Below are 16470 nucleotides of genomic sequence, written 5' to 3'. Positions count from 1 at the left end.
AGCCCCCAGCTGCGTGATGGTGTCGAGCATGGCGGCTGCGGCGTACAGCAGCTCGGTCAGCTTCGCGTGCGCCTCCCTCAGCCCCTCCATCGACGGCTCCCCTTCCTCCAGCTGCTGTGGCGTGGATGCGCCCAGCCCCGGCTGGTCGATGGCATCTTCAGCCGTCTCGGGCCCTCCGACTGCAGTGGTGTCTTCTGCCTCTGGTACCCCGACTCGAGTCGTCCGGCGTGTATCCATGTTCGTACTTTGTTTCACTTCTGACGCCAGATGTAGTAACGCTCACGACTCGTTCACACCGGAGTTGGAGGCACACTTGTTTATTTAACACCAACGTTGTGACATACACATTTGAGGGGGTATCGGCCCCCTCACCCGTCTATCTGAGGACACACCTCTCTAGCTAACCCTAGCCTGCCTCTGAGTCCTCCACTAATGGGCTAGGGGAGGCTATCTTGGCCCGACACTGGTCAGTCGGGCCCGGTACCCAGAGTCCAGACCAGCACTGGCTCTGGCTCTGGTACCACGCCACTGGCTCGAGCCTGCGCGGTCCTGATAAGGACGGCGTACCAGGGGGAGTCCAGGGCTCTATCTCAGACGTCTTCCGCCTCCTCTTCTTTAGCTAAACATCACTCTCGAGCCCTTCGATACATTCCCCTTTTATACCCAACCCCTCCCTGAGGGGTGGGGCCCCGGGGGATCATAACGACCGAATCGACCCCCCAGGGTGTCTGGCGCGGACGTCGCAGAGGGCACCTGCTTGTGCACACATGTAGCCCCGCCTACTGTGTTTGTTTACCATAGGCTGCCATGCATAACGGGCTCTCTCTCTAACACCCCTACACATGCAATATAACAGTAAGAACAACAACACAAAGTAACATCAACGAACGTACGAGAAGCATGCAATAAATACAACAGTAAGAACAAGAACAACAACACAACATACAATCAACGAAACGTAAGAGATTTAGAACGTGTGCGGGTCGCCGCCCGTCCCGGACGGTCGGCGGCCCGCCCGCAGAACGGGAACGTGATGGAGTTTGAGGAGTGACAGGGGGTAGTCCTCCTGTTGCTGTTGGAAGTCCACCAACGTCCCGTGTCCCTGAAGAATTAGTCTCGGGCGTGTCCCGCGAATGTGCTTGCAGCGGGGTCGGAAGGGCTGCAGGGCTCGAAGTTCCCGCAGACCTGGCAGGCGCCCCCCGAGCAGGGCCCCTCGTCACCCGCGGTGTCACGGCCGGCCTGTCTGGAACAGGTACGACAGGTGCTCTAGCAAGATCAATGGACGCAGGCAGGGGAGAGTCGGCAGCAACAGACCCCGGCAAGGCAACATTGGGAGATGAAGCATCACGTAGGGGAGCAACATATGGTTTCAAGCGCGACGTATGAACAAACCAGCGGCGAGATCCAACCTGAACGCGCGCTGACTGTGGGTTGGGAACCTCGATGAGGCGGACGGGACCATGCCAAGGTTTGTGCAATTTAGGAGAGGTTCCCGGCCGTACCTGCGGACAATGGAGCCAGGCCAGGTCCCCAACCTTCCAGGGGCACTCCCCCTTGGAACGTCGAGCACACCGCTCGTTCCGGGCCTGGGCTTTGGCCTTAGCCACGCGGGCATTCTCCCGCGCCTCCGTGACCCGGCGAACCGTGTCATGAATGTACTCAGGGAGTGGTTTACGAGGTCCCCTCACCCCGGTTCCCAATTGCACGTCCACCAGCGGCACGTTTTCCCGACCATACATAAGGTAAAACGGCGAATAACTTGTAGCCGCATGAGGCGTCATCCGGTACGCCGAAAGCACCCCAGGGATGTGCAGATCCCAATCCGATTGTTGTTCACTCACAGTATGGCAAAGCATGGCAGACAATGTCCTGTTTAGCCGCTCAACCATACCATCCGTCTGCGGATGGTATGGGGATGTCCGTACTTTCTTAGTCCCAAGGCCCGCGCACACTTCCGCCAATAATTTAGAAGAGAAATTTCGGCCCTGGTCCGTGAGGAGTCTCTCAGGCGCCCCCTTGTCCATAATGTACCCAAACAAAAAGGCGTCGGTAATGGCCGCGGCCGACTGGTCGGGCAACGGCCAGGCCATCGGCCAACGGGAGAGGTATTCAACCCCAACCAGCAAATATTTATTACCCCTCGCCGATGGTGGGAAAGGTCCCAATATGTCCAGTGCGACCAATTCATTGACTCGAGACACCTGAATTGACTGGAGAGGCGGCACGTAAGGATGTTTAGGCGGCTTACGTCGGGCGCAGTCAGGGCACGCGCGCACGTGCCCAACGACATCTGTCGCCTGCCGTGCCAAAAATAATGACGTTGCAACGTCAACAAGGTTTTCTGCACACCTAGATGTAAGAGTGTGTCACAATGGAGAGTTCTAATCAACTCGTATCGCAAGGACGTTGGTACCACCAGACGCCAGCGTTCCTGGAACCCTTCCCGCCACATAAGCAGACCATCTCGGAGAGCGGTTTGCGGCCCCACAGCCATACTCCGACTCCCATTATCCCCCGTAGACCGCTTCCGCAAGGACAACAACGACTCATCCATCATCTGTTCCCGAATCCACACAGACCGCGGCAGATTCAAAACCCCGTCAGTCGGTCCCGGTTCCATCGGAGCATCCGACTTCTCGACGGCCAACGCAACCGGCTGAGGGGGGGGTGGAATCGGCGAACACCTATGCGTCCCCGACGCACATTTGCAAGGGGCACGCCGCGGCAATCTGGAAAGTGCGTCTGCGTTCGCATGGCGCACCCCCTTCCAATGGTGAATTTGGAAGGAAAATTCCTGCAGCGTGTCCAACCAACGCGCCAACTGGCCGGATGGCTGGTCCATTTTGAGTGCATATTGCAAGGCCGCATGATCCGTACGCACAATAAAGGAACGACCGTAAAGGTACGGTCGAAATTGCCGTAGGAAAAAAACAACCGCCAGAAGTTCTCTGCGAGTGACACAGTAGCGGGTTTCCGCGGGAGACAAGACCCGGCTACCATATGCCACAACGCGCTCTACACCCCCTTTAGACTGAGATAATACCGCACCAATACCTGTGTCACTCGCGTCCGTATCAAGAATGAATGGGTGATCGAAATCGGGATAATCCAATGTTGGGGCCATAGCCAATAGTTCACGCAGACTCCGAAAGGCCGCCTCTTCCGGCTGTCCCCAAGCAAACTTCCATCCTTTACCCGTGAGGAGATGCAAGGGCCTCGCGATAGTCGCAAAATTCGGCACAAATCTTCGATAATACGAGGCAAATCCCAAAAACCGACGAACATCCCCCACGGTGGCCGGAGTCGGCCAATCCCGGATGCACGCCGTCTTTTCCGGATCCGTGGACACCCCCTCAGCACTCACAATGTGCCCCAAATAACGGACGGACCGTTGCAGTAGGTGGCATTTCTTTGGTTTGAATTTCAAATTCGCAGAGCGCATCCTCGTAAACACTGTCTCCAGCCGCTTTAAATGTTCATCAAATGTGCGGCTGAAGACAATAATATCGTCCAAATATATAAGACATGTCTCCCACTGCAACCCCGTCAAAACGAGCTCCATCAATCTTTGAAATGTAGCAGGGGCCGCATTCAATCCCATCGGAAGGCAGTTGAATTGAAATAACCCTTGCGGCGTGCGGAATGCGGTTTTCTCCCGTGAGGACTCATCAAGGGGAAGCTGCCAAAATCCCAAAGAGAGGTCTAGTGTAGAAAAGAACTTAGCCCCCGACAATGCGTCAAGGGAGTCGTCCATACGCGGCAGGGGGTACGCATCTGCCACCGATATCTTATTTAATTTCCGGAAATCAACACAAAATCGCAATTTGCCATCCTTTTTCTTAACCAAAACTACAGGAGCGCCCCATGGGCTGTTAGATGGCGATATAATGTCTGCAGCCAACATGTCTTCCACTGCCCCCCGAACGTGTTCTCGCTCAGCAGGACTCATCCGATGCGAATTTAATTGAATAGGGGCAGCGTCGCCCGTATCAATATGATGGTAAAGCAACGAGGTGCGCCCCAAATCCAAATCATCGGAGCTGAACACATCCGAATACGTCAACAACAATTTACGAACCGCACCACGTTGCTCCATGGACAGGGAAGAATTTTCGTCACATAAGTCAGCAATCCATCGATTATCCGAACCACTTGGCTCGGAAACACCAGCAACCACTCCCCGGCTATGCGGACAATCGTGAGTCGCAAATGCCGAAGTGGCATGTGCCACAACCGTACCAGCCGGAACACGGACGTTTTCCACACCCGCATTAAGCACCTGTAAAAACGGTAATTGATCCGGCCGGACGATGGTCTGTGCCCCAACTAACGCCAACCCGGTTGTTATCGTGGCGGACGGTGACAACAAGACCCCAACTGCTCCTAGCCGATCAGGCAGGGGCTTCCGATACCGCAAAGGAATAAGCATCTGTGAGCCAGGTGGGATGTCCACAGATGCGACGGACAGCGCCTGCACTTGTGCGGCCGAAGCAGGTCGCCCCCAGGGCGACGGCAGAAACGAGATTTGACGGCCACCCGGCAAATCAATACAATTCTCATTAATTTTGATCAAAATGGGCATCTTAGCCAAAAAATCGGTGCCCAATAAACAAGGAACCGCCAAAGATCTTGAGATTAACACAACGCCCGAGGCCGACACATCCCCAATAGATATTTTAGCATCCACCTGGCCCACGATACCCATGCTACCCCCGTTCGCAGCGACGCACGACCCGTAAACCGGACGCACGGCCCCCGGCGGGATGCCCAACAGATGGAAAATGACATCCGATATGATAGTCGCGGACGCTCCGGAGTCGACCAAAATGCGCACGTCCACCCCTTGTATAGACCCCGGTACCGTGGACGAACCCGTAGCGGCCGCGACGACTCTCCGTGCCAATTTGCGCCACTGCGTCACCGAGCGACAAGGCCCCGTCGATGGCCTTTCTTTAACAACAACATTAGGATCGCACAACGAAGGTGATGGGTGAGGTGCAAAGCCTTGCCGGGTGTCTGGTGCGTGCCGACTTGCCTGTTTCGGAGGTTCTTTGGTCGGCTTGTCTGTCAATGAGGCCTCCTGCTGCGGCGGACCCGGGACGCGGGCCCAGCAGTCCTTGGCGTAGTGGCCCCTACGCCCGCAGCGGAAGCAGTCGACATCGTTGCGCCGAAGCGCAGGCCTTGCATCCCGACGGCCCCGTACCGGTAGTGAAGCGCGCGGGCCCGGCCCACCGCGTCCTGACCATGGAGCAGAGGCGGCCGTCAGCTCCTGAGGGCCCCTCTCATCCGGCACGTAGACCGCCTTCGTAGGGTCCCAACCCAGAGCGCCACCCTCTGCGACGGGCCCCCCCGTCCACGCCGCAACTTGCTTCCACCGACGGAGGTTAAACTGCGCATCCAGACATTTTGCTGCCGCCCGGGAAGTGAGCTTCTCATGCCCACACACAGGCATGGGGATCCCCAGATCCCGAGACAGCTCAAGCATTTTACCTAAGATGAGAGGCTCGAGCAGGTCCGGTGGCGTCTCTGGATATGCTGCCATGGCCAGCTCCAGCACCGCACCCCTGAATGCCACGGGCGATTCCTCGGGTGCTCGTTGTCGTTGAGCGAATCGCCGATGCGCATCGTCAGATGGCTCATAAGCGTCGGCCATTTCTTCAAAAACTCCACGTAAGGTCTTCTTCTTTTCGGCCGTTATGGAATGGAAAAATCGAACTGATTCGTCATCCAGTAGAGTCGGCAACACTTCTAAGGCCTCAGCATCGGTCCATCTTGCAGAACGTACCGCCGCCAAGAATCTGCAGGCGAAAGCGCTCCAATCTCCCCCTATGGAGAATTCTTTAACTGTGGTAAGGTGGCGACTCCGACTCCTCTTCACGCCGTCCTCCAACGATGGTTCCTCCGGTGGCAAATTCAAAATGGCGTCGGCCCGCGGCGTGGCCAAGATGGCGGTTTGGCGCCGCGGGGCGCGCAAGATGGCGGCTTCGTGCCGCGTGGCTAATGGCGGCGGCAGGGCAGACAACGTGGCGGCCCGTGGACCACCTCCTGCTTCCTCCGTCGTCCTTGGCGTGACGAGATGACACAGTTGCGCCAGGACGTCCTTGAGTGCCTCCAGTTGCTCCGCCATCTGTTGCCATCGTGGATCAGCGTCCGATGATGTTGACGGCCCCGCCACCACAGCGACATCTTCAACTCCAGTCCCCGTGCTCGCTTCAGCAGGGCTCTCCTCCACCACCCCAGCAGAATCCATGGTTGGAGGGAGGTCGTCGTCGTCGGACGAAGAAGCCGATGCTGGCGCCGGAGTAATTTTCTTTCTTGCTTGCTTCGACATGCCGTTTCACTTCTGACACCAGTGTAATAAAAGACTTGACCACGGTGTCTGGCTCAGTGTCCTTTATTTGGTTCGGTTTCTGTTTCCCACACGGCTGTCCTTATTTATCTCTTTCCACACGGTGCCGACTTCGCTGTCTCTCTCGTCACCGCCAACAGCCCCGCTGTTGGTCTCCGTCGCTCCCGTAGCTCCCGTAGCAGCCCCGCTGCTGTTACTCTCACGCAGCCCCTCCGGCTGTACTCGCTGCAGCCCCCCTCTCTGGGTCACTCCCGTAGACTCTGACAGCCTCGTTGCTGTCTCTCTCCGTCGCTCCCGTAGCTCCTGGCAGCCTCACCGCTGCCTCTCTTACACAGCCTCCCTGGCTGTACTCGCTGCAGCTTCACTCCCTCCAGTAGCCCACTACTGTCTCCGGGGTTGGCCACCGCTGGCCGATGGTGCCACCCCTCCTGGTTCGCCCGCGTGGCCTCACCCTTTTCCAGTCTCAACCCAACTCCCTTCTCCTTCCGGTTTTACCGCTTAAGGACCCGAACCTTCCTCCCACGTCACATGACTCCACCTCCCCGTGACGTCACATCCGGAAGGTCGCTTACGCCCGCATTACACTTACAAAACGTGCACGATCCATCCTGGGTTCAACCATATATGTGTGTGTGCGTCTAAGTCGATGTGTTTCTATGTGTGTGGGTCAATGTCTGTGTGTAAGTTCATGTGTGTGTCTGCCTTTGTCGCCCGAGCAACACTGGGTACTTACCGCTAGTATTCTGTAAATATTGTGTATATCTCTGAGTGAGTGTATATGAGGGTGTGTCTGTGAGTGTCTGTGAGTGACTGTGATGTCCTGGGGGAGGGGAAATATCTCAGCTAGGAAAACAACGTGGGACAAAGTGGGGATGATCCTGCCGAGGCTGCGGTGCCTCAAATATTGGGGGAGGAAGTCACCCCCTGTGAGTGGCTGGCTGAGGTGCCATCTGTTGAGGAAGTACTGAAGGCAATCCAGAGTCTGAGACCAGGAAAGGCACCGGGCAGATATGATATCTCAAGCGAAATGCTAACTGACTGTATTTGCTTTCAATCACGTGTCTAATTATCAGTATCCATATGCATGCATGAAAATATCTCGGCTGTGTTGAAATGTTTTGCTTCATTCAAGCTTTGGGTCAGATCATACATCAGGTCATATAATGGGATATTACGTGAAAACACAGTGAGATTATATCGTACAGTTTTATTTAACAGTGCACAGTTCAGGTTTTTAAGAACTCAACCCAAACGTATACACGGAGAGTCCTTGAATTATGAACGAACGGGTTTTCTGTTCCCGAGAGCCGTTTGAAAGTAGATTTGTTTTCGTATCTTAGAACTCAAGAGTTAATTGTACAGTACATACGGTCAGTCCCATAAAAAAGTGTGATACGGGTACAATAAAAGCAGGGAAGCATTGTTAAACTCACAAATAAGAAGACATTGTACATTTTCATGTGTAGTGAGTCCAACTGAGTCGCAATCGTTCTCTTAGGAGCAACACATTTAGTGATACCAACACAACATACACCTCGGGTGGTGACCACCCGACTAACCACGCTAAGCACATTAACACATGAGCGCTATGCTATCTCGGTCCGGACCACGAGCTGGGTCCTGGACCGCATGGTTGGAGGCTTATTCAAGGCTTGATGTGGATCTTCCAATACAGCAACACGAAGAACCCCGGGTCCCTCTGAGGGACCCTCTTATATCTTTCCGAGCTGGCCCTGCCCACCTTCGAGATCTCTCTCGCCCTTTCCCGAAGGCTCTCGAGAGCTCTTCCCGGACCATGTGACCACGCTTTGGCCCCCTCTGCCTGGGGCCCCCCTCCGGTATCGTCTGGTCACGTATCCACAGGCCAGCCAGACTGCCATCACCCAAGGTATCCCTGACTGGGCTGACACTCTCTCACTCACTCAGCGGGAGCCCGCATCCAATGCTGTGCGTGGTGCCAATGCACCAACCAGCGCTCCCCCAAGCGCCCACTAGGGTTGCTACTACACCCCATATCTGGGGTGTACGTGATGACGATGCATCACCCGCCGTGGCCTTGCAGGCCCGGCACCACACAGTGACATTCCCAGTCACTACACATGTAATATTGCGATAAATACTGTATAGTGAATAAATTTTAACATAAAATAAAGTAACATGAAAAAAAAATTCGGTTTTATTTTCACTCACCTCGAGTCCTGATGCTAGCTCGCTTTCTCGGAAGGAGAGTGCATCACGTGGGATGCGGGGCCTTGTCCCATCTAGCGGAGGATCGTTCCACCGAACAAAGTAGTTCCGCGGTTCATCTTACGGGGAATGTTTGTAAGCGTGGGCGGTCGTAAGTACGTGGGCGGTCGTAAGCCCCGAAGTTTCGTATCCCCGGGACCGCCAGTAAGGTACTGCATTTTCACTGCATTTAGGTTTATCAGGAAAACAACCCAAATGCATAGAGGTACGGAAGCGTGAGTTTTTTTAATTACCGTAGTTGCAATAATTTTTCTGGCAGCAGGAGGTGCCATCGACGTTGCCAACGAACGTCGGCAGTTTTCCGAGGATGTACTGTTTCATTTGGTCCTTGAAGTCGGACGCATCGCACTGTGCTTTTGCAGCACAGGTTCTGGCCAGGTAATGAATACCATCTACAACGGAGAAGTAATTGGAGAGAAGAAAAAAAAGAACAAAAACATCTGCAGTTAAGTATAAACGACATGCAATTTGCATGTGTACGTGATGAAATCTAACTTTTTTGTTGTTGGCAAAGCGCGTCCCAAATGTGCAAAATAAGAGAATTATGTACAAGTACAGCAAAGCCATTCCCTCTCGCGGGTTTTAGCCATCGCGGTTTTGTGACAAATTTATGAAGAAACGAACATGGTTTGATATATTACGATATATTATTAGAGCACATTCGTTTGCATGTTTACCACAAGTACTGTGTGTGGTTAATGCAGTATTTGATGCCTTACAATAAGTATCTATCTGGTGTTTGAACATCTTAACACAATTACTGTTTTATTGCCAGAAAGGGTATGAAGCCTATTGTTATCTTTTAAATTATTTTCATACTGGGATCAAAGGTATGCCATAGATATAAGCGCTGCTCAACGTGAGCTGTAAGTGCTCTGAAACTCGGCATTGTCTTTGCACTGTTCACCTTTTGTCGTTGTTCTCTGGTCTGTCACTGGTGCAGAGACAATGTCATTAAGTAGGCTGCTGTCTCTGATGTAGGCCAATCGGTTCTAAGCACAATGCTTGTGTAGGGGTGTTACGGGAGGGGAAACGGACAAACACACAGGGGTGTCTACATCCACACACAGGGGTGTCTACATCCACGTTCGCAACGGTTGACCCTGGGGGGCTGTGGATAGACGCTGGGATCCCCCACAGCCCCACCCCTCGGTGGCAAATTGGTATAAAAGGCGGGGAGCGAGAGGGCTCGTGGTTGGGTGTTGGCAGCTTAACCAGTGAAGACCGGCAGATAGGTCCTGGAACTCCCCTGACTCCCATCCTTCTCAGGACCGAGCAGGGCAAGCCAGTGGCGCGGCCGTAGAGCCTCAGAGTCGATGCTCTTCTAAGAGTCGGGTCTGTTGGCTGGGTGCCGTGATCCGTGCTTAACCACGGCCGGATCAGATAGCCTCTCCTAGCACCCTTAGCGGAGGACCTGGGAGAAGACCAGTTGGGAATAGTGCTAGGGGTGTATCCCAGTACGGATGAAGGGGCCGTTACCCCATTCAAGTATTGTGTTTATTGCCCTGTGTTGGGAGCAAGTTGAAGTAAACAGTGCCTCGACTACGCCGTCACTTGTATTACCGGAGGACCCGAAGATAAATCAATGCAGTGACCACCATGGGGAGAGACTCCAAATATACAGCAGGCATCGGCAGAGTCTGGGATCGAACCCACGACCTCCTGCATACCAGGTGAGGTAATTAATATCTCCACGGAGAGAGATAGAGAGACTCTAAAAATACAACAGGCACCATCAGGGTCCAGGGTTGAACCCACTGCCTAATGTACACCAGGCGAGGGAGATAACATATCCAGGGGGAGAGAGATAGACGCAGACTCCACACATACAGCAGCCATGACCCGGAAGCACTTACTCTGAGTTAGTTGCATCGTCACGCATGCGTCTTGCCCTGCTGCACACTTGATATATTCTTCACGAATCCCCAAATCAGCACTTCCGCCTCTGCAGTTAAGAGTTTGTACTGCTAAATTGTACAAAGATACATATTAGTATTTAAACTAAACCATTTTTTTAACCAGGTGTAAGACTCCACAGAGCTGTTATGTAGTAGCTCTTTTTCGGAAGCGACCTGGCCATCAAAAATGATAGCAACTCAACGAAGTGACTGATATTATCAAGTGGAAATTTACAGCAACCAAATACTCTAAACCCGTGTTTCTAATGTGAAGGGAAAACCCGGAGGACCCGGCTTAAAAATCCATGCGACCACCATGCGGGATAGAGAGACGCAAACTCCACATATAACAGCAACATGCATCATCAGGGTCGACTTCACGAACCTCCTGCATTCCAGGCGAGGTAGGTAACATCTCCACGGGTAGAGAGACACGTGTAGCCAGAATGGGCTTAATGTATTGAATGGAGTTAATGATGACCATGGATTGGACCCATAGACTCACGCGACTGCACAGTACACCACGCTCACCAGTGGAGTAATCAATTCAGGGTACGGAGAATCTATTCAGATGCGGCTGGACGCTGTACAGGTAACACACATTTACAGTTCTGGTAAAACATAGTTATATACAACTGTTTAATAATTACAGTTGGACTGTAACTTAGTTCAACCGTTGCACTAATCCAGGCATGTCCAAAGTCTGGCCCGCGGGCCAATCACCGCCCGTGGTCAGATTCCATACGGCCCGCAGCTTCGGTCTTATAATGTGTTATTTATGGCTCGCTAGCTGTCAGAATAATTAAATAATTCCTCCTTTCGCCACACGGTGGCAGCACCATTCTAGTGCTCTCTGGCTCTGCATCCGTGCCACGAACCCTTCTCGAATCATTTCTGCCATGGCGACTGCAAACAAAAAGTTGACAGTGAGGGCCGCCACTTTAATGGCAGCTGGACAAAAGCAGGTTTCCAGAAATGCGGTCATTCGCTAAGAAAATGCTGAGCTTATTCGGCTCCACATATTTGTGTGAGCAAACATTCTCAGTCATGAACTTTAACAAGAACCGATTGAGGTCAAGGATGAGTGACTCCGACTTGCGTGACATTTTACGCATCTCAACCACTGCCCTCAAGCCAGACCTGGTCTCTTTAGTGAAATCTACATCTCAGTATCACCCTTCTCATTAGTGTCAGCAAGTTATCTGTTCCTTGATCAATCTGAAATTGAGTGTTTTGAACGGTAACATCTTTCAATATTAACAGTGAAAAGCCTAAAGCACACTAATGCACTTGGACTTATGGCACTTGTTTGATTAAACTCTTGAATATGATTTGGTTATAACTGTTGATGCTATGTACCTGTAGATGTGACACAAACTATTGCTTTCTGAAAGATCTTGTAAAAGACAAGGGCAAAATTCACTTGTTATAAAGTTTAATAATAACAGACCACTTTGCATTACTTATAACTCCTGTTTAAAATGTTCATGAGGCACAGATATTTAACTCATGTAAATTCAAGGTATTCTATACAGTTTGTTCAATGTTATCTGACTGAATGAAAGGCAGAATTGTGTTTTTAGAGTTGTTCACGTCTGCCTGAGTGGCTTATATTTGGTTACATTGTCATTTGAAAAATAAAGGTAATTGTGACAATGAAAATTGTTTTATAACAGTGTGTATTTTCAAGTAACTTTTGTGGTTAAAAAAATGTCAGAAAGAACTATTGGCCCCCGGGCATCTTCACTTTATCAAATTTGGCCCTCTTTGCAAAAAGTTTGGACACCCCTACACTAATCGGAGGTGTGGGGGGTAGTGTATAGTAGTGTAGTGTATAGTAGCATAGTGTATAGTAGTACATTTTAGTGTATAGTAGTGTATAGTAGTGTCTAGTGTAGTGTATAGTCTAGTTCGTTGCGGTGTTCTTCAGGAATATTACTACCGCAACACAAGAGGACAGACTGTATACTAACTAAAGAAACGCAAATGTATAGCTGAGGAGTGGAGTGAAAAAAGTCACCTTTGCCGCTCATAGTGAGCCAGATGACAGCCGCCAGAACATGAATCAGGGTAATGTCCATGCTGCTCCACCTGGCAAAATACAAAAACACACACCACGGTCATCCTGGCAGTAGCGTCTTTTGGCTAACAATCGAACAAATACGGTGGTCACTGCATCATCGCGGCGCTTTCAGATTGTGCCGCTTCTGCGGCCGTCTGGAACGCTCTTCCATCTGATATTAGGAAGCCACTGGGAGCCATGCAACTTTTTAAATGATCACCATCATCCAAGTTGACAATCTTTTTTAGAACTGCTGCTCGTTGTGATTAGTTTGCTGTCCTTTCACCCGCACCTCTGATTACACTGGTCAACAAAAAAAAAATTCTGGCCTGGACTTTTGCAGCTGTTTTAGACTAATTTCAGGGTGCTGATTCCAAATCTGGTCTCAGATTTGCTCTATCACATCTCATTTTATGCTATCGGCATACCCCATTTTCATTGATTTTACCCGAAATTAACGGTCACTTATGATTGCAAGTTGTTGCGAGTCAGTGACTGCTTTAGTGTTAAAATATGGTGCTGTATTTTTAGAATATTGTGTTTATAGTATTTTATGTAGATATCCACATTTATTTAATATTTTTCTTCTGCAGTTTTATTGACAATGCAATATTTGATATATCAGAAACCTGATGTGATAGACAACAACTTCTGCCAGATTTGGAATCAGCACCCCGAAATTACCTTAACACCGTTGGAATATTTTATGCCAGAAAAAGTGTGTTGACCAGTCTTAGCTGCGTATGGTGCTAAAGAAGTTCAACATACACCTATCCCTACTATAATTACCCAGGAATGTCCTTAACTCTAGTTACGTCACTCCACATCGACCAGCCCCCCTCAATAATCATGCGCAGGTGACGTCCTCCAAATGGACCCCCCCCCATTATTACCTACTATAATGAGCCAATGCCTGTGCATCGCTCGTGATGTCACTCCACGTCGACCAGGCCCCCTGATTAATGATCATGAACAGGTTACGTCCTCCACATGGACCCCCACCCCCTCATTAATAATAATGAGCAGGTGACGTCACGCCACATGGAGCACCCTCCCCCCTCATTTATAATCATGAAGAGGTGACGTCCTCCAATTGGACACCCCCCACCATTAATAATTAGCGGCTGACGTCACTCCACATGGGGGGGGGCGAGGCGCCTCCTCCACCCTCTTCGTCATGAAATTACAAACTTAACTGCAAAGGCAGAACCCTCACGTCACAGATCTCCGCAACGCTATTAAGACAGTTTAAAGAACGTCATGATGAACAAGGGATTATAACCTTAAAATTAAATAGGCCTGTGTCACCGCGCCCTTACAAATTGCACACGCATTGATGCAATGAATATCACGTCGCAGTCTGCTTTTCGCTTGCAAGTTTCAGATTTACTGCAATACACTCGTCCTTGGACGGGCAAAGGGCTAGTACACTACACACCACTACTATAGTACTATATAGTACACACACACTACTATATACACTACACACGACCCTATACACTCCTATACTAAATTGAAAGCTCATGTATTTACAACTGGACCCTAGGCTTCGTGCTCGTCCTCCTCCTCCAGATTGTATCTTCCTACGAACGTCTCCACTCGTGCTATTTCCTTTATATATTCCTCAGCCCCCTTTCTCAAACCTTATTGTCCTTGTTTTTTTTACCTTTAGCCAATCTCTGTTCTTCCCCTCTAACGGAGTCTGTTTTCCAATTTCTCTTCCAAACCTTATACCTCCAATCCCTTTAAGAGTATGTCCCGACCAATCACCGTGGAGGCCTCTTTTTTCCAATCGGAGAATGTTGTTTACTTTAAAATTGCCGTTAGGCTGCAGACCACAATACCTGCAGCCATAATGCAAACAAAAAACATATTGACTTGACGGTGACTATTTAGAGATTGGTTCCAGAAAGATGTGCCCACTAATTGAACAGTTGGGCACAAGACAAAGGAAAGTGGAAACAAATTATGAAATTTGCAGTTTAAACCTACATGGATATCTGGCCATGGATCATGATGATGATGATACTACAATGAGATAATTAAAACGTACAAATTATAGCCACTTTAAATATAAAAGCGGAGTTGTGGTTGTGAATTAGTTGCGAGAGAGGCACCGCGTTCCATTCTGGTCCGGGAACTCATACACAGCATAACTGGCCAGATGTTAACTCCATCGCGTGGTATACAGGAGGTCGTGGGTTCGATCCCGACACCGACGCCTGTTGTGTATACAGATTTTGCGCGTCTCTATCTCATGGTCATGTAGATTTTTCTCTGGGTCCTCCGATTATTTTCGCTCCAAATTTCAAAACATCCGTTATCGGGTATAAGACTGGATATCCATGTGATAAGCCTCTTCCTTGAGCTATCATTTGTGACCAGGTTGCTTCTTTAAAAGAGCTTTATAGCTCCGCAACAGCCAAATACTCTAAATGCATGTTTTTTAAATGTCGAGGGGAAAATAACCGGTGGTCCCGGAGAAAAATCCATGCGACCACCACGGAGACAGAGAGACACGGAAACTCCAAGAAACAGGCATCATCAGGGTCGGGATCGAACCAACGACCTCCTGTATATCAGGCGAGGTAGTTAACATCTCCCTAGCCACCATGGTCTCACATAGTAAACTAGTGTAGTCTGCGCTCGTGTGAATGTAGAAATAGCACAACCACACAAACTCTCTCCTGTGAGCTCTCCTGTGGCTAAGCACACCTCAGCTTTGGCGTTCAACTCCTGAACATATTTTGATGCCATGCGCATGGATAGACATCTTTCCCACGCAGTCGCTAAACGCCGTGCAAACTTACGACAAATATTCAGCGGAGGTATTAGGAAGGAAGAAAACTCCATCAAAGTTCAACCGAAGTGATTTCCTGGCTGATATGCAGGATCAGAGGTATCGTACGTTTTGCACAAAATAATCGTGAGCGTAGTCGTAGGTTTAACTTTCTGACACAAAACAACTGGTTTTACTGAACTAGTATACTAATTGTTCACGTTTTGTGTTACGTGACACAAACCCCTGACTAATATTGGCTGTGTCAGGTGGTGGCGGTGGCTGATTTATAGCTACATTTATATTTAGAAGCGATATAACCCAAAATGAAATCCTTTATTACAGAAAATACTGAGATTTTGTGACTTCCATTACTCTCGATATATTTTTTATTAACGGTTATATTTCCCAACAACAAACAACATATAAAATAATCAACTCCCCTACATAAGATGACAATTATCTGTTAAAGTAACTATTTGTATTTTTTCTTGGAGCAATCGACAGAAACGATGCATTGTCCAGAAAAAAATAAACCTGGCAGGAACCCCTCCTGGCAAGAACCAAAAAGTGTCTGCCAGCTTAAGTCACAAAGTGCCTTGGCGTATCTTCATCTGGAAGCAAGAGTAGCAGTGTCCAATTACGATTTAGTGATATGCGACAGACATCGCAACAGCGCGGTGCTGCACTTACCAACTTTAAAGATTGTTAAGAAAAGAGATGAAAATCTTTGACCAGGCGTGATGATCGATCTTCAAACGAAGTCAGTGGACACTCACACGGTGTATGTGTGCGCATATATAGGATTAATTTAATGAGTGGGCGGGTGCTGCATCTTGTAAAAAAGGAAAAATTATCAAAATGGTCAAATATCAACCTTTATTTAGGTTGACAGGTAGAATCTGGGGATAGGCCAAATTTGAAATGTCAAACATGCGGGAATGTACACAGATGCGGATATATGAGCAGGGTTGGGCCATTTGAATGATATATCAGGAATGTGGGCTAGAGGCGTTGACGTAGTGAGTTAGCGCACCTTTCCCTACACACCCCGGAAAACCTACGTACGATTCCCGGCTATGCCTAGCGCACGTGGAACGTGATATCCTGATGAAGCCCACGCGAGCTGGGGGCC

Source organism: Lampetra planeri, chromosome 69, assembly GCF_965212315.1.
Source record: "Lampetra planeri chromosome 69, kcLamPlan1.2.h2, whole genome shotgun sequence".
In the NCBI taxonomy this organism is placed as follows: Eukaryota; Metazoa; Chordata; class Hyperoartia; order Petromyzontiformes; family Petromyzontidae; genus Lampetra; species Lampetra planeri.
Note: the sequence above shows the minus strand (reverse complement) of the source record.